The sequence below is a fragment of the Lonchura striata genome, chromosome 20, assembly GCF_046129695.1.
Source record: "Lonchura striata isolate bLonStr1 chromosome 20, bLonStr1.mat, whole genome shotgun sequence".
Classification (NCBI taxonomy): domain Eukaryota; kingdom Metazoa; phylum Chordata; class Aves; order Passeriformes; family Estrildidae; genus Lonchura; species Lonchura striata.
In genome coordinates this window covers 7,680,145-7,697,801 of record NC_134622.1, presented here as the reverse complement: position 1 = coordinate 7,697,801, position 17,657 = coordinate 7,680,145, and the positions used below count along the sequence as shown (strand labels likewise).

At 43.6% G+C, this 17,657-nt stretch overlaps 1 protein-coding gene and 1 long non-coding RNA gene across 3 annotated transcripts in view; one reads left to right on the top strand and one right to left on the bottom strand.

Annotated features, from left to right (window-relative positions):
* Nucleotides 1-8,653, bottom strand: part of TAOK1 (TAO kinase 1) — a 69,306-nt gene extending 60,653 nt beyond the window's left edge. Inside the window, exon 1 of the mRNA XM_021550961.3 lies at nt 8,519-8,653. The gene's annotated coding sequence lies outside the window, so the exon portion shown is untranslated. The remainder of the gene's footprint in view (nt 1-8,518) is intronic.
* Nucleotides 8,654-9,123: 470 nt separating this feature from the next.
* Nucleotides 9,124-17,094, top strand: LOC110482010 (uncharacterized). Of its 2 annotated transcripts, XR_013340978.1 has the most exons (3): nt 9,124-9,760; nt 10,055-10,146; nt 14,133-17,094. It is a non-coding gene; the product is annotated as an uncharacterized LOC110482010 (long non-coding RNA). The 2 variants fall into 2 exon arrangements; XR_004149070.2 differs by having other exon boundaries at nt 9,124-10,146.
* Nucleotides 17,095-17,657: the final 563 nt, after the last annotated feature.

Below are 17,657 nucleotides of genomic sequence, written 5' to 3'. Positions count from 1 at the left end.
TTTTACAGCAGTGTGCATTTGCATTACACAATAACTAGACCCTGAAGAAAAGGTGAGATTCAGCTGCAGCAGAGACTGCACAAACAGGGTGAAAAGATACACTCCGTCTCCACAGATCTCCATAAAAATGTCCAGACAATACCCAAACCTTTCAATTTTATATGCACAGGAATATTTTATACTTAGATGGGCAGTAGCCAGTTATCCCTGTGCACAACTGACTTCCAAAAATGAAAAAACTTAATTTGTTGGTCATCAAGTTCATGGACTGATTTACAATGCATTAAAAGCCCTTTTCAGATTTATGTAAAGATAAAAATCAGCAAAAAGTCACATCATAATAACAAAGAATATTAAAAATTTCAAACTTTAGCCAGCTTATTCACGACCAGCATTAAATTGCCATTATGGTAAGAAAAACCTACACAGTGCTCCTATGATGGAACAAGAAACCCCATCCCCTGCATTTTCAGCAGCTCAGGCAGACTTTCAGAGGGAGATCTGAGACAGAGGCACTGCTGAACTTTGAGGTACTCCACCACACTCCACATCTCCTGCACTGCTGCTCCCACCTACAACCTGGGAGGTGCTGATGCAAACCAAGGAGACAACTTCTTCTATCCCATCACCACCAGCCATGCTGAGCAAATTACTCATTTCTCCACCTGCACTTCCACATCCCCACCTCATAAATGTGGAAAATATGCCTTTATCATCCATTTGAAATATCTTGAGATTTGTGGATGAAATTCAGAGCACAGAATTACTATTATTATCCTGCTAATTCAGAGAAAAGTATAAAACCATCACATACGTAAGATAATATTTCTTTGCTGTAGCTTAAATTTCTATTTGTGTGTTAACATTTCATTTCTCATATTAATATTAATTATAACTATTTCTATTTAAACATAAAATATTTGTACTACCTACAGAAAAACATTGTGATTATACCAATTTATAGTCACTAGAGTAATTAATTTTCAGTTCCAGAGATTCCCACAGCAATGGGAAGACTGTTCAAATGAGAATCACACACCCTGGTGCTGGCCCAGCCACTGTGGAGAAACTCCAGAGCCCAATGTGATGGCCCACCTGCACAGTGGTCCACAATTACCAATTCCAACAATGAGGAAAACATAAGAGACTTAAAATAATGTGCTAATTAGTATTTCCAGCATATAAGGGTCATACAAGAAAAAGCACTAAAATATTTGGGAAAATTTAGGGGTGTTTAAAAATATTTTTTATAACTGGGCATCAAAAATTCCATGTCAAATTTTTATTCAATAAAGTAGCAAACAATTCTTTATATGTTCTTTATGTTTTTGTGACTAATTATGAGCTACTGATGGTAAAACATGTACTTTATAAGTAAACTATTTTCACGTTAGTCTAGTATTCAAAGCACTCTGCATGTTATTGTCAAATCAGGAACAAATCTTTTGCCCAGTCTTGTTTTTGCAAATAAATTTACATCATCAGTATTGTAATGAAATCAAAGCAAAGGTAAGGATGAAGACTTCCTTCTTCCATAACATTTTATTTTGGATAAAAAACCATGTATTCAGACGTCTTCTTAAGTACAGATTATCTTAGTGTTTGGCTCCCTGTGCTCTGTCCTTCCAATCAGCAATGAAATGTTGAATTCTCTGGTCAGTTCAGGACATATGTGTAGGCTGATCTGCTAAGAATGTGGTCAACTACTGAACTAGCAGCTGACAGCAACAACTTCTGAGAACAGGAGAAGGAAATATCTCCAATGATTGTCATGCAATCACCTAAATTCAGCCCCAGCATCCTCACTAAGCCCTCTTCTCCCACCTCCATGAGCACTCCAGCTTGCACAGATCCAGCCACTCAAGGTGGCTTCTAGAATGGAGATGCTCTTCGATTTTCTTGCCCATGTATTGTTTCAAATGAAGGGAAAAATAACCTTCCATCACTTACAAAGGACAGATGATCAGCATTCAGATGGGTTCGCCTGCATTCTTGCTGCAAAACGGGCAGGTCCCAGCAAGAATTAAAAGGAGGTTCTACCACACACCTCCAGCCAGAGACTAACCTAGTTTTAAACACTTCAAAGCATGTGTTGAGGGGGGTTTGTGTGGAAAGGGAAGAGGGAAAATTAAGCCAAAAACACAGGTAAGAGTTCAGGGTTTGCCTGTATGGCAATTAACCCATAATAAAAATGGAGCTTGGCATTCTTTGCAAGGCACTGCCTCTGAAATGTATCATTATTTCCTTCCCAACTCTGACATGCACTTCTAGGAGACAGCAGGAATTTTTGTCAAGGCCAAGGTTACCCTCTTTTTAAAGTTAAGTTGCAAGCCTTCATAAAAACCCCAATCTAAGAGCCTTGGCTGCATACCCGGACGTACCAAGCAAGTATAAAGGGGGGTTTGTACCAGCTCAGCTGATGCCAGCGAAAATCAGATCACTGCACCTTAGTCTTTAGGGGTGGCAAAACCACACTACTGCAGTCAGTCCTGCACATAATTCTCAAAACAAGACTTCAATATGCAAAGACTAATTTAGAAAGCCCAAGGAGACATAGGAGAGTGATGATTAAAGGCAGAAGATCATGTGCTGTGCACAGACCCTGTGTTCTGTTTGACCCTCAAAGAGGGACACAGCTTACCTAGGGGTACAGGGCGAAATCATACCAAAATAGATTCCAAACCCAGGGTTTAACTAGTTTGCTATCTAGGCCAGGAAACAGTTCTGGAACACATTTAACACAGTTTAATCGCATCAAATCACAGCTGGCCCAGAACTGATTTTAACAACTGTCAACTGCTCCTTGAAACAGGCAAAGCCAAAAAGAAGATCACAGTTTACAAAGAACACAGAGACAACCCAAACATTCAGAGCAGCAGCAGCAAAGCAAGGCACATTCAAATCCCATGATCTTTATTCAGATTGGGTTACAAGGAAGTGGGAACTGGGAGGAGTTAATGTTAGTGACAACTGCAAGCCAGAACTAAAGGAGAAACATGTTGCACTGCCACCGGGACACAGCTTGAGAAATCCTAATAACTGATGGAGAAAGCTACTGCACTACTTACTGGATACCCGTGGCCTATTTGAGAAACAGCACTAGCAAAAATAACCTCTCATCTCAGCTGGGGAGGGAGGGACAGTCACCAATTAAAAGGGGACTGAGGTGGGAAATGAGGATTGCATATTAAGAATGGAGAAGGAGGCAAAAATAACAAACATGTGCAATAGCACATGGGATTCTTTCCAAGAAATCTCAGTACATTTCTTCTCTGGGCTTGGGCTCATGGGTCTGTTACTGCCCTTGAGCAGTGGAATGTCAGGGAAGAGGAAGGATTCTGGGTGCTTGAAAACAGATTGAACACATGGATGGGGAGCAAGCCAGAAGTGTTATAAAAAATGATCCCTACACTTTCAACATATTGCACTTGTATATTCCTCTTTCCCATGCTCCTGGACCCCAAAGCTTTCTAAGCATTAGAAATCAGCCAGACTGGAATGAACTGAAGCTGAACCAGCAAGGAAAAGGGAAGGACAGATCCTAAGGACCTAAGCCCTCAAAATCTGTGTCTAGTAGTGCTCAACTAATGGCAGAAGGCTAAAGGGAAATAAAAAAAGTTTTAAAGTTTAGGTGAACTAAATGAAAGGTTGAAAGCAACTTTATTCACATTTTAAGAAATCAAGTGCAATACATATATTGGCTTTCAGTCTAAAGCGCTAGCAAAAATTTCTGAGATTAACAGTAAACTCCAAAAATTTTCCTTTCAAATATGGATTGATAAAGCTGGCATGAAATAAAAGCTTCCAACGAAACTCATAGGCACTGTTCCTCCACATTCTGATAGGAAGCTGCCCTGTAAACATGCTGAACTCAATGATTGTAGGAGAAAACTGTTTTTATAAAATTACATCTCACTCTAAAGAAAATATTTGTATGGCTGTAGCCAGGGGTGTAATAAGGGTCATTGGAAGATCACAGGCACAGAAAACTAAAGAGCCTGCCAGCTTCAGAGTTCTGTGACTTTTACTTTTTTTCCTCAAAATCTAACTTTTCCCCCAAACAAAACATTTCAAGCCTTTTCCTTCCTAAGGACAATACTCAATATGTAAATCTCATGCTGTCACCCCATCCTGACCTCTAAAGAAAAATTAAAATTCCTTCCAGCCAAGCAATACAGCAGGCAAAACTACGAGCTACTGTCCAATTGTATTAAGAAGTCATCATCATTCTAACTCATGTTGGACTGTCTTCATCAACCCCTAAGAGAAAGAAAACCTCACCTCCAAGCTATAGGTGTGTAACTAATGCTGTAGATATGTCCTCAGCAAGCTCTGATTAAACTGGAGAAACTCCTCTGTTTAGACAAAACTTACTGCTGCTTTGGCAATTTCATGTTTTGTTTATACAGTGGCTACCTTGCCTTTTCTTCTGGCAAAGAAACAAAGATTTAGCAGAATGTGAAAAAAAAATCAAGAGTAATAATGCACTGATTTCTGATCAAGTGTTAGAAGTTCCTAATGGCTTCCTTTTCACAATTAAAAAAATACTGTAATTCCGATGACCACCAAGTATTTGTTCTAAAATTGCTTTAAAAACCACGTTTGGAGCCCCCACTGTGCTGGCTAATGTCCATTGTGTTTCTAAGGGCCTTCTGAAAGTATTCTCTCCTCCATGTTCTGTACTGTAAATGAGCACTTAGGCAAAGAGGAAGGAATAGTGTGTAAAAGCCAACTCTGCTTTTAAACAGCTCTCTATCTTTTCCTACTATTTTCTGCACACTTCTTCCCCTCAGACACTTTCATTTCACCTCTGATTTCATGTTTTTATATTTTAAATTTTTTAACAGGAAGGACTCTCCCTCTGGAACTTCACATGAAGGGATTAGTGATTTTCTGACCCTTTGTCCATTGAATTTTTTTCAGTCTCTTCTCCACAGAGAAATCAATGTATAATCACCAATGCTTCAGCATGTTAAAGGACAGTAAAAACAAAGAATCCTGAAACCTAACCACTACAAGTTTAGCAAAAAGTGCCACCAGCCACCTCTGTCTTTAAACCTCATTGCTGGCTGTGGTGGTGCAGCCCAATCCCCGGGGGTGTCTCTAACCTCACCTCACTGTGCACTGAGCCATTTCAGATCACCAAGCTGACACAAAACTGTATTATTCCTTAGGTTAGCTTTCTGCTGGTGCAGGATCAACGACCACAGCCAATGGAATGACACTTGGAGAAGCAGGTGGAGGACAGGACTGCACACCTCAGTCAACTTCCAGCGAAACAGGAACTTGCCAGAGAGCACCAGGCCGCCATACCAGGGCTTCATCCTGCACTGAGTCCATCCAGAATGAGCACTTTGTGGAGAAGAGTAGGACACACTCAATATTATAGAAGAGAGATCTGGGTCTCAGAGAGTATTAAATCACCCTACTCTGTGCTGTTACAGGCAAGCTTGTCCCAAGCATGGTTAACCAGAAGAGGACAGGACTGAAACCTTGCTGTCAGACCCAGGAAACTTTCCAGTTCAGACATGACTCCAGTCCAGGGTTGAAGTTCAGCTCTTCCCTTTGTCCAGGTTCACAAAAGGAAATAAAAGTAAAATCTTTGACACCACAAAGCATACTTGAACAGGAAAAAGGTAATGGCCACCCAGCACCACTGCCATTCAGAAGACAAGAGCGTGGCTCAGCCCTGGTAACACCAAAGATTTCTATAATTTTTAGTATGCACTTCAACCTAACAGTAGGTTGTTCACATGATTTTAATATGAACAGGAACACAACAGAAAATGCTTCTAAGATAGGATCTTAGTGATTATGGGAGTGTTCTCCAAAACACACTGAGAATGGAATAAGACAAGTGGTATTTACCGTAGCTTCCTCACCACTTCTGGATCACAAAGAAAGCCAGATCAACCCTAATTATCTTCTCACTTGACAAAATACCTGTACCATCAAAAAAACTTCTATGAGGCATATTTTGCAAATGACCTTACTCCCTACTAAGTTAGATCAGAAGTATATCCTTGCAGAAGTGACAGACATGAGACACAACAGCAGCAGTATATCCAGATATCCAGTCTGTCTTTGCTAGAAAGGAAATTACACCTGAAAACCAAGTACCTGGAAACCACCTGAAGTTCTGTTGAGTATGCAAGGGTTGTGTCGAAGTGGAACTCACTACTGCAGAGTCAGCTACCTACAACATCTTTAAAACAAATCTCTGAAATTGCTGCCATATCTATTGTTCTCTACAAAACATCCTCATTACAGGAAATCCACTACTAGGATACATCTGAAGATGTAATTATTAGTGGGATATTTGCTTCTCTTCTAATGAATCTCACCACACATAAAACCTGAGACTGTCCTACTAGTCATTAAAAACGTGTTATTCTGGAGACAAGAACTGGGGAATAGAACTAGAGATGAAAACTGCACAATTGGAAATGTTATTTAGCTGGAAGTAAACATTTAAAGTTCTTCAGTTTACCTTACACCAGAATTTAACAGCAGAACATAGATAACTTTTTCAAATAGACTAATTTGAGGCCTAAGCCACCTTATCTGTACATAATTTTAGTGCCAACATCTGGTCCTGTACAGGGAACAATTAATTCAGTCTACTTAAAAAGAAAAGTAATATCCAACTATCCAAAGAGTTTTTACTTCAGGTAGTTGTATTTCAGCAGGATTAAACTTAAAGTTGGGCTGTTCTATCAGAACCACCTTCTCTTCACTGAGATATTGTTAACAGAGGAGAAAAACATTCTCTCAAATTCAAAGGACAAACTGAGGTTCAAGTTTATCAATGTATTTCAGCCTATGGATAAAAGGAAGAGGAGTCCTAAAAATGGCAAACATACCAGTCAGAACTAGGCCAATGTTGTGGAGAACCTAATATGAAGGCTCAAGCCAAACGTTGATTAGGTTTGCCCTTGGACATAAGCAGCAGAAACTATGGCACACTAACTATGAGGAGGCACAAAGGCAAGGAAAATATAAGCTCAAGAAAAGCACACCAAAACCTGTATTTATTGCAACAGAAGTTGTTATTCTGTAATCCTGAAATATGAAAACAAACCTTCCCTAGTGTCAAAATTTATCTGTTTTTCACAGTTTTCAATATTATGTGCTATCTCCTAAAGCTGTTTTTCAGACACTATGAATCTGAACTATATTGTTCAAATATATATATATATATATATATATAAATATATATATATTTGGGGTGGTATTTTTGAAACGTTTCATCTGAAGCATTCCAAGCAGATAACCTTTATCCAAATACATAAAACAAGAGCCATGTCAGATGCACTATAAATAGCATTAATAGTAAGGAATCAATAACATCCAAACCTTTAGGTAACATCTTATTAATCCGCCCTTGGCATGCATGGGCACACTGCTGTAACGGCTCTCAAAATGCAATAGTCAAAGGTGAAGGACACAATTTGTTCAACTAGTTAATGCAACTGCTATTTAACCAACAGAGCCACTAAAATGCCACCTAATGAAATACTCCGTACCATGATAAGCAGCAGAGACAAGCATGATAAACATGAAACGTTTTTCTAAGAAAATATATTAGAAGTCCTCAGGGCTGTTACCGATCTGTCATATTTTTTTCCGAAGGCATGTAAAGATCTACATTTGACAACAACCATTTTAATCTCTGATTCTCTTCCCCCCACCCCATTTCTTGTACCGCGCCCAACACAATGGTACAACTGCATCTCCCAGGTATCGCCTTGGTATTTATTTCTGCTTTCACAGTGACAAAGGTCAACTCTGATGCTCCAAAGATGCTTGCAGCAAAGCAGGGTGAGAGGTATTTCTAACGACATACCCACACGCTGGTTACAGAAATCCAGCCTCCATGAGATGTTTTAATCTGACAAATTAAAATGGTTGGGAAACGCTATTTGGGTAACGGAATCGGCCGCAACATGCATTGCTGAGGGGAAAGCAATAAAAGGTCTTTAAAATAGGTCACTTTCAGCCAAATCCCACACCAGCACCGAACAAAATGGTATATACACTGAAAACTCACCGCTTGGGGAGGAGCGAGGGGCATGGAGGAGGGAGGAAAAAAAAAAAAAAAAAAAAAAGGTATGAAAAAAATAAAAGGGCATAAATCCGCGCGGGTCTCCGAGGGACCCCAAAGCCCCTCTGGGGTCGGGGCTCGGCCGGCGGAGCCCCCGGGGGAGCCGCAGACAAAAAGGGCCGCGGCGCTGGGCACGCCTGGCCGCGGGGCCGGCCCCGGCCCCAGCCCTGGGCCTCCGGCGGCCCCTGACAGCGGGGAACACCCCTCCGCCCGCGGCCGCCCCTCCGCGGGAAGCGCCATTTCGCCGCCCGCTCCCCCGCCGGGGCTCGGCGGCGGCGGCCCCGACCCTGCGGCACTGCCGCAGAGCGCGGCGGGGGAGGCGCCGGCCCCACCGGGCCGCCCCCGCCACCCACCTCCTCCCGCACCCTCCCGGGGCCGCCCCGGCCGAGCCCCCCGCCGCGCTGCCTGCCTTACCCTCCGCCGCAGCCGGGCTGGGAGCGCCGGTCGGCCCCCCGCGGAGGAGGAGGAGGAGGAGGAGGAGGAGAAGGAGGAGGAGGAGCGGGGCAAGGGGCGGCGGCCCCGCGGGGGGAGGCGCCCCCGGAGGGGCGTCGGGCCCGGCCCCCGCGGGTGCCCGGGCGCGGCGGGCACAAAGGCGGCGGGGCACGGCACCTAAGATGGCAGGGCGGGCGCGGCGGAGCGCTCAGCCGCCGCCACCGCCGCTACCACCGCCGCCGCCGCCGCTGCTGCCTGGGCCCCGCTCGCCGAGCCGCGGCCAGGCCGCGCCGCGGAGGCGCGGCGTGCGGGAGGGCGGGCGGCGCCGGCCGTGCCGCCGCCGCGGCGGAGCGGGTCCGTGTGCCGGGCCGCGATCGCTGCCGCCGCCCCGCCGCCACCTCCCCTCAGCGCCGCTCGGGCTCCGGCTGCGCCGCCGCCGCCGCTCCGCGCTGCCCGCAGCCAGCGGCCCCCGCCCGCCCCTCTCGCGAGACTTCGCCGCCCTCTCCTCCCCCCCCAGCACCGCGGCCGGCGGGAGGGGCTGGGGGCGGCGGGGGGAGCGGGGGCGGGGCGGCGGAGGGGCGGGCGGCGGTCCGAGGGGTCCCGGCTGTGAGGGGCGGGGGGTCCCGCTGTGAGGGGGCGTTGGTCTGAGGGTCTCTGTGGGGAGAGGGCGTTGGTCCGGTGGGTTCTCGTGAGGAGGGGGCGGCCGGGTGGGAAGGGTTGTGTGAGGGACTTTTGGGGGTGTGCGGAGAGAGTAACCAGCTGTGAGGGGTTGTGTGAGGAGCAGTTTTAGGGGATAAGAGAGGAGCTGCTGAGGGATAGGAGAATAGGAGAGAGCTGGCATGTGGGGGTGCTGAGAGAAGTTTGGGAAATAATTTGTGGAAGCCCCATGTGGGGACACTGAGTGGGGAGAGGGGCCTGAGGGAGAAGATGATGGGGGGCTGCTGCTGAGGCCATTTGAGCTCAGACAGCATTTTGAGGAGCAGCAGGCCTGAGGGAGAATGAGGAAACTGAGGAAAGGTGTGGGGCAGACCTCAGCAAGGAGGTACTTGGGGCCTGGACATGTGTAGGGGAGAGGTCTGGCACAGATGGGAACTTTTTGGGGACAATGTGGAAGAGGACAGTAGGTTTGGGGTAAGCGGTCTGTGGTGAGGACATGGATCCAAGTGGAGCTGCCTCTCTGGCCAGGGGCAGCTCATCTACAGGCTGTGACAGTCCCAGGAAGTGGTAGGTGACTGCTCTAGTGCAGCTGCCCTCACCAAATGGGTGTATTTCAGCCTGCCCTTGGCCGAGCTGTGTCTGGGTTGTGGCCAGAAGAGGGGAAAAAAAAATCTCATGGGCTGAGCACATGGTCTCCTAAACTGTACTCTTGGCTCTCAGTGGTGGGTGTTGAACTTGGTAGGTTGAGCCTTTGTGTGCTTTGGTATCTCCATCTATGAAGCAGAGATAACAGTTGGCTTCATGCAGGGATTAATTATCACATCTTGTAGTCATGTATTTGTTTATTTGTTTTTACTATAGATTACAGCTGGAGGAATTCTAAACAGTCCACTTCTCCTTGTCATGGTGTTTGAGTGCATTGTGCTCCCGTCTGAACGGAGGAAATCACTGAGGTCAGTCTCCCTCGTGTTTATCATTGCTTTCCCTTTCAGAAGTATGGGGGCAAGGAATCATCAAAATAACAATTTGTACTGACATCCTGATAATAAATTAATAGAAACAGTTACATAAGACACAAAGTTTGTCAAAGGTGTGTTTGTAGGGATGGCTTCCGCTTTTGACTTCAGAATTACACTGCAGGCATAGTGCGCTGCAAATACTCAGTTTTGAGATGTCCCCAGTATGAAATAATACAACTCTGTAAATCCAGTATTACTGCCACTGCTGAAATAAAATGGATGAAACAAACTTCCTTCCTATTTTCTACATAATCTAGCAGAAAGCTTTTGTATCCAGCAGGTGTTGAGGTGATCTGGCTACAGTTTAGGTGAATTTTGCACTTACCTTTAGACAGGCAGAGCTACTGGGGAGTTTGATCTGGGATGGGGGGACACCTGAGGAATGTTGTTGTCCATAACAATTGTGGACCACAACTGGAGTTTTGTGAACTTGTACCAAAGCTGTCTGATACCTCGCCTTTTCAAATCCCTATAGGAAAAGTGAGACAAATGTGGATCACTTCAAACATATGTTGTTGTGGGTATTGGGAGAGGCACACTAAAGGTTTATCTGATGATCTCAACCTTGAAGTTGGCAGCTTTGACAGGAAACTTGGTTTCATTCATCTGCCAAAGATATTTGTAGTGTATCATTTGACAAGTTAAAAGGCATTTTTGTAATGACACAAAAATAAAACTATCCACTTTCTGAAACTACAGTTTCTGTCTTCTGAAATAATACGGGAGGCATGCTTCTGGGGGAATTAAGGGCATGTTTGAAAGGTAAACATTTGTGTTTTCAAATGTTGGAAGAATGGTCTTTAATGCGAATCTGCTCAGCACTGGTTTTGTACTTGTTTTGTCAAATTAGTGGGTGTCATTTACTTTTGGAGATGGGAGAACAAAATGGAGCAGTAAGAAAGAGTGATCCGCCCACGGGGTCAAGAGGTGGAATTAGGAATCAGGTTCTTCTGAATCTTGATCTTGTACTTCTTCCTGCAGACAAATTGCCTGGAAAGCTCATGAATTATGAGAGCTAGTGAGGTCCATGGAGCTAACCCAGCAAATGCCAGCAGAGAGTCTGGGCCTCAGCTCTTAGTGTTACACATGTGAAAGATAATGAGAGGTCTAGGTAAAAATCCTTAGAGTCTCTTAACAGTGGCTGCGGAAAAATGTGAATAATGCTTTGCCCTTAACTATCAAGTATTTTACTTGAAATGCTAGATCTGCATTTGATATGTATTCAGTGACTGCTTCAAAAATATATGGTATAGTCTGTGAACAGACTGTTTGGAAAAAGTTCACTGAAATTCTGAAGCCACTATGAAAATTATGTTTATTGTCGCCAGCTGAACTAAACAGCACATTTAGCTTTCCTAGCCCATTGCATTAGCTGTGTTCTTGCTGCCTTCTCAAAAGACCGTAGTAAGCATCTAGAAAGTTAGTTCAGCTTCAATTGCTAATTTCCTGATGCAAATTTAGTCCACTTAAGAAAAGAACTAAACAGGTTTATATATGTCTGCCTGGGATTTGCACCAGGCTATCTGTCAGATAGCTATACCCAAAGTTAATTCGTTCTGAAGGAGGTGCCAGAACATCAATAAATAAATATTACAAATTGCCTAGCGGTTCAGCTGACAGGTAGAACTGGTTTCAACACATTGTTCCCAATGTGCTGCTGCAGAGCTGGCCCTGGAGTAGACCCATACAACATTCCAACATGGACAGGACCTTTAAAACCATGCACCAGCTCTCCATGATTTTGTAGAAGAGGAAGTAGAGAACTATACTAAGTCCACCGGAAACTGTGGCAAGAATTTATTCAAGGCACGTTGTAATTACTCGAGCAAGGAGTTTGCCCAGGACATTGGGGTTAACGCCCCTGCTCCTGTAGAGGTGTCATAGTTTATTATTTTTATGACTTTAAGTGATGAAAAGCTTGGCTTTATGTCTCAGCAGAATGACACCAGTTCAAACAGTGTAAACTTCTTACAGCAATATGAAGGTGCTGGTTCAGAACTAACTCAGAGCAGTGATGGGGCCTAGTAAGGTAATCATTGCTTTATAAATACTTGCAGTAGATAAGAAAGATAAGAGTGTGATTAGGGCACAGTTTCAGGTGCTGCAATTACAGCCATGCCTTCCTCAGCCTTTAGTCCAAATGCTGCTTGAATCTGGCCATTTTTAAGCAAACAATGGTAAATTTTAGAAGCAATCATAAAACCTGAAGCAGAGAAATCTGTAGTTATGTAGCAGCTGTGAACAGGAGTTATCAGTGCTTTTTCTTAGGAAACTTGTTGTCATACAAGCAGAATGTAATTTAGCCAATTTAATTATTTCATGCCATTGAGATTTTTAGAAAGTGTTCTTTGTATATATGATGTACTAACTTAGAAACTAACTTTCGGCTTGTTTTCTGCTTCCAGAGAAGATAAGCACTTGTGTGTTTTAGTGAGTGACTAGTTGTGCAATGCACAAGTGAGGAATTGTTTTGATTTTGCCAGCACATGAAAGCTGCCATCATTCCTATAGTGCAGTTTGGGCCATTATTATGGGTTATGAGGCTATACAGGAAAAACATGTTCTAGAGAAACGCTGGTCAAAATAAACGAGGTAGAGTCTTCCAGATTACAACAATCTGGTTTTGTATCAGTGATGTAAATGCTTGGATACATTCACTGGGATGAAGATACTGTGTCAGACAGTGTCCCTCTGACAGTTCTTGTTGTAAGGACAAAAATGAAGCAATACTGACATTATTACGTAACTGCTTTTGTGTTCTATGACAAAAATTATAATACTTCACTCTTTTCTTACTTTTTATTAGCTGCTCCTTGCTATGCACTTACGATTGTTCCATGAGTTGAGTGGTTTAAGCTATTAAGAAATGGGGAAATGGTGGCACAAGGAGAAGTACTTGCCAAAGTCATATGGGGAATGAGTGGCAGAGACATAAACAGAATCTCAGCCTCCTGAGACTGAGATTGACTGACTCTACCCTCTGGGAAACCAGACAAAAGTGGAAAAGTGGCTTGCAGTGTGACTCAACAGCTTTTCCTTCCTCAACCACTGCCATGCTGGGCAATTAAAAATAAATGCCAGTAGGTCATTTCCACCTGAGTCAAACAGGTTTCCAAGGGACTCTAGGTAGCATGTCTTCTGCTCTAGTGAGGGCTCTTCAATGGGTCTTTGCAATAAATTTCCTTTGAAATCTTTTCAGAATTTCAGAACTGTTTTTTTAGGCCATGACAGCTGAGTACAAGGAGAGTCTTTTCAGGTATCTCCAATTTTTTCCCAACAGCAGGGCTGAAGGGGGTTTTACTCTGGTGTTGGTTCAGAATACCTGCAATGGCTACAAGGACAAGTATTATGGAGTCCTTGATCTTGAAGAGTGACTGGTAGAAAGAAGCAGCACAGGAAAGGCCTTGGCTCTGGTCCTTGGCTGGATGGGCAAGAAGAGGCCTTTGGCAGAGAAGGGAGAAAGGTGACTAATAATGTGAAACTGGGAGGAAACACATTTCAGTTATGCAACCTTCTGGCTTGCTTTCTCTGAAGGAAGACACCTTTTGTTAGTTGTTCCACTGGCACTTGCTGCTCTTGCTGTCTTCTGAATAGAAATCTAAAGCAATTATTTCTCTGCTTGCCTTAGGAAGCTTAATTTAGCTTCATAGCAATGAAAATACAACAGCATTTAATTTCTTTGTTCTCCATCTGCAGGATTTCTTTTAGATTTTCCCTTTATTACTGGTTCTTTTTCCTGGCTGTCCAGTAGTTAAGGCAAGATGAAGAAACTTTTTTCTGCTGTCATGCACTCATTCCCCATATCTCACTTGTTCCATGGTTTTTTGTGTCCTTTTTGCCACATTTACAAAGCTTCCATGGAGAATTTTGACATGGTGGTTCAAGAAGTTGCTGTTGTCTGATCTAATCCTTCTCCACAGGTTTTCCCTCACAGCTGAGTCAGCAGAAGAGAGTGTTCTGTGCCTGACCCTGCTGGGTTAGTGCTGCCTGTCTCCGCTCAGACCCCAGCCCGACAGTGCTGTGACTACCCTGGCCTTTGTCCTAGACTGGCTGGTGTAGGGATGTGTATTTACACCGTGGTACAGGGAAGTAACCTCTGGAAGAGAGTTGGCTAGAGAGTATGACTGGAACTGCTGGACAAAAGGTGGTGGAACTCTTCTGAGAACTCCTAGATTCCATATTAGCATGGTGGCTTTTCCAGTGATCTGCAATTAACAGCTCTGCTGTTGACCCTGTCTGGATCTTGGTCTCCTGTTTTATAGATTTTATAGATAAAACAACATTTTACATTGCTGTGAACTTGCTTCCAGGCACCGATTCTTATAATCCATAAACCACAGTAAAACTGTGGCCTTGCTCTTCAGCAATTCTGCAGTCACCTATCTCTGAGACATTGTATTTCACCCTTGAATAAGATTCTAGACCAAAAAAAGAGTTAGACTGCATACAGATTAACAAATGTATTGCTTGTATCTCTGGCTACTGCAGCATGACTCACCCATCAGTGCTTGTCAGAGTCTGGCGTGACCTCATTGAAAGCTTCAACATCTCTTATGTGAAGGCAGGTTGTAATCCAGTGTGGGAATCCTAAATAGGTGGGGAATGAAGTTCTGAGATTGTGATAATGCATATATCATAAACATCTCCCTGGAAATCAATTATGCCCTCACCAGAAATATTACAGATTTCTGAGATCTCTTGGTGCTAAGCCTGCCTTTCCCTGCTTTTATTTAAAAAACCACCTGTATTATTCAAGACAGCAACAGAAATCAATGCTGGTAGGAAAATTTAAGAGTGAATGGGACATGTCAAGGAGGAGATGCTCTGCTATTTGCAAGGACAAGAAAGAGCTGATGGTTCCTTTTTATGTATGACAGCTTCTATATGCTTTTGTTCTTTTTTTTTTTTTTTTCCCCTATGTCAGTAATGAGGCTTCTGGTACACAGGTATCTGCTGCTACTGGAACGGAAAGTGAAATCCCTAGCTGTTGGTCTGGTTGCTGTCCTTGGGACATGTGAATGTCTGCTCCTGTTTTGCTGTAGGTAATTTCTGGAAGTGGCAAAGTTGTCTGTGCCAGCCAGGAAGCTTTGTCCGTAGGCAGCAACAGTTACTGTCCCTTAGTTTCTCAAAGCTGCAGCTCCTCAGTGGTTCCACAGACCCGCTTTGTCACAGAGTGTCAGTAACTTCACAGAACTCACTGCATCTGCTGCTGTACTTGGGATCAACTCTGGCATCTGTCTAAATGTAGGTATGTCCCTCCTGCAGATCTGCTTTACCCATCCAGACTCTTACCTGGTGAGTTTTTTCTCTTACACTTTGCCTTAGGTAGATGGTAGTATGACTTCTGTGTTTCTTAAGAGTTTTTTTATCTTGAGTCTGGGAACATAGATCGTTATTATTTTGGGATAGGAGAAGAGGGCAAAAATCCTGTTCTGAGTAGATATATTTTACATTCTGGTCCTTCTTTAAGGAAGGTGTAGCAGGTCACAGAATCACTGCATGCATATCATTTGTAAGGAAAAAAATAGGCAACCTTAGGCCTTTTTATCCATTATTTTTTACCACAGAGATCAGAGAGGTGCTATATCTCCTTAGCTGTTTTGTGAATCCTTGGGGGAATAAGTTGATGGGTCTGCCCAGTTTCTAGTAGTGAGAACTGTGCATATGCACATAAAATACATCGAGTTCTAAAAAATGTCTCTGATGTTCTTTGTGCAGAGACCAAGGCCTGGATGATGTTTGGAGACTAGGCATACCTTTGCTCAATGATCTGATGGATGTACATAGTGATGTACTAGGGCATAGGAGATAGAAGCCTCACAAAAGTGTTGTCCATGCTGCATTCAGCTGTGGGGATATTGGCTTAAATGATTGATCTAGTATTTGAAGTCCTATTGCTTGATTTACATCTTGGTTTTTAGTATCTTGGCAGACCTTTCTGTCACACAGTAAAGTATACCTGGGGTTCTGGTAGAATTCTGCTCTTAGGTCAAGCCCAAACCTCATTGCTCCTCCCTGCCTTCAGCTGGAAATGGGCAGACACAATTTGTGACTGAATATCCTGAGTCACCGATTCCCAGCTGGCCATGTGCACTGCAGTTCCATCTCTTCCTTTCCGACTGCACTCCCTAGAGGAGATTGGGAACAACTGCAGTCGTCAGCTCCAGCGTGGTGTGTGCACTTGCCAGGATCCACACAATTGGTGGACAATCCCTGTCTACGTCTATGGGGTGAGCTGCTTGTGATTTGTTACTGTATGCTTGGTGTTTCCACACCGGAAAATGAAACAGGTGTAAGAATATTTTGAAAAAAAAAAATTAAATTTCTTGAGATTTACTAGAAAAATATCAGCATTGTGGAGATGGTGATAGGATGTCTCCATTAAATAATCAGTTGAGACAAGTGAGGATGCCAGTAATGCTCTCACAGCAAGATTGTGTGATAATGGATGAAGATGAAGAATCTGTAGAGATGATGAAAGGTGAAGTAGTTACTCCCTACACTGGTGAAGTTCTGCTACCGGGAGCATGGATCCACCATGCAGGAGCTGACAGATTATCTGTTCTGTCAGATGCTCTTGTGCTGTGTTTGCTATCCTGCTTGTGCAGTATCCCAAAGAAAGGCTGCTTAAGCTCATCAGGGAAATAATGCAACACGTTGCTGTTATTTCATCTGACCTAAACGTTTTCACTGTGTAATGCTTGCTGCTAGTCTTGTGCATAGCCCTGGGGGAAGCTGAAACATAAAACACTTCATTGAGCTTTTTGATCCAACAGGTCTTGACATATTGCTGCTGGACACATCTGTGTCTGATCTGAACTGTGAGAGTTCCATTCTGTCCTGCTAAAATAACAGCATATTAAACAATACTATTCTGTCCATGCCATTTCCACCTATTGACTAAAAAGTTAAATTCTTATTAAGCTAGTTTTAATTTACATGTCATAAGATATTAGTTAATGGTCAGCTGATTTTCCTGGCATGAAGATTGCAAAGTGTATAACACAGATTAGTGCTTGTGTGGGACCAAATTAGTTAAACCAGCTCCTTCTGCTGAAATAGCCAGTGAAATACAGTGATGGTCTGCATATCAAATCTGTTTGCAACAGGTCACCAGAGTTTGCCTGGGATGGTTCATCCTGTTACAGGCACTAATCTGGCTGTAGAGGAGATATGTGGCTTGTGCTGACTCATGAAAGCAGGTGCAAGTTGCATCAGTGAAGTAAGGAGTGGCTCACCTTAGAAGCAGGATGTAGGTTTTACTGTAAGAACTGTTAACAAACCACCATCAGAAGAAAGTTGGGAGAAAAAATACAGAAGAGAGACTTTGAAATCTAACTTGATGGACTTCTGATTCTTCTTGCTGCATCAGGGGCTTTTTCCAAATGGGGAAGGTGCAGAATTGTTAACCCTGCTGAAGTGTCTTGGGAAAACATGCACTGTAG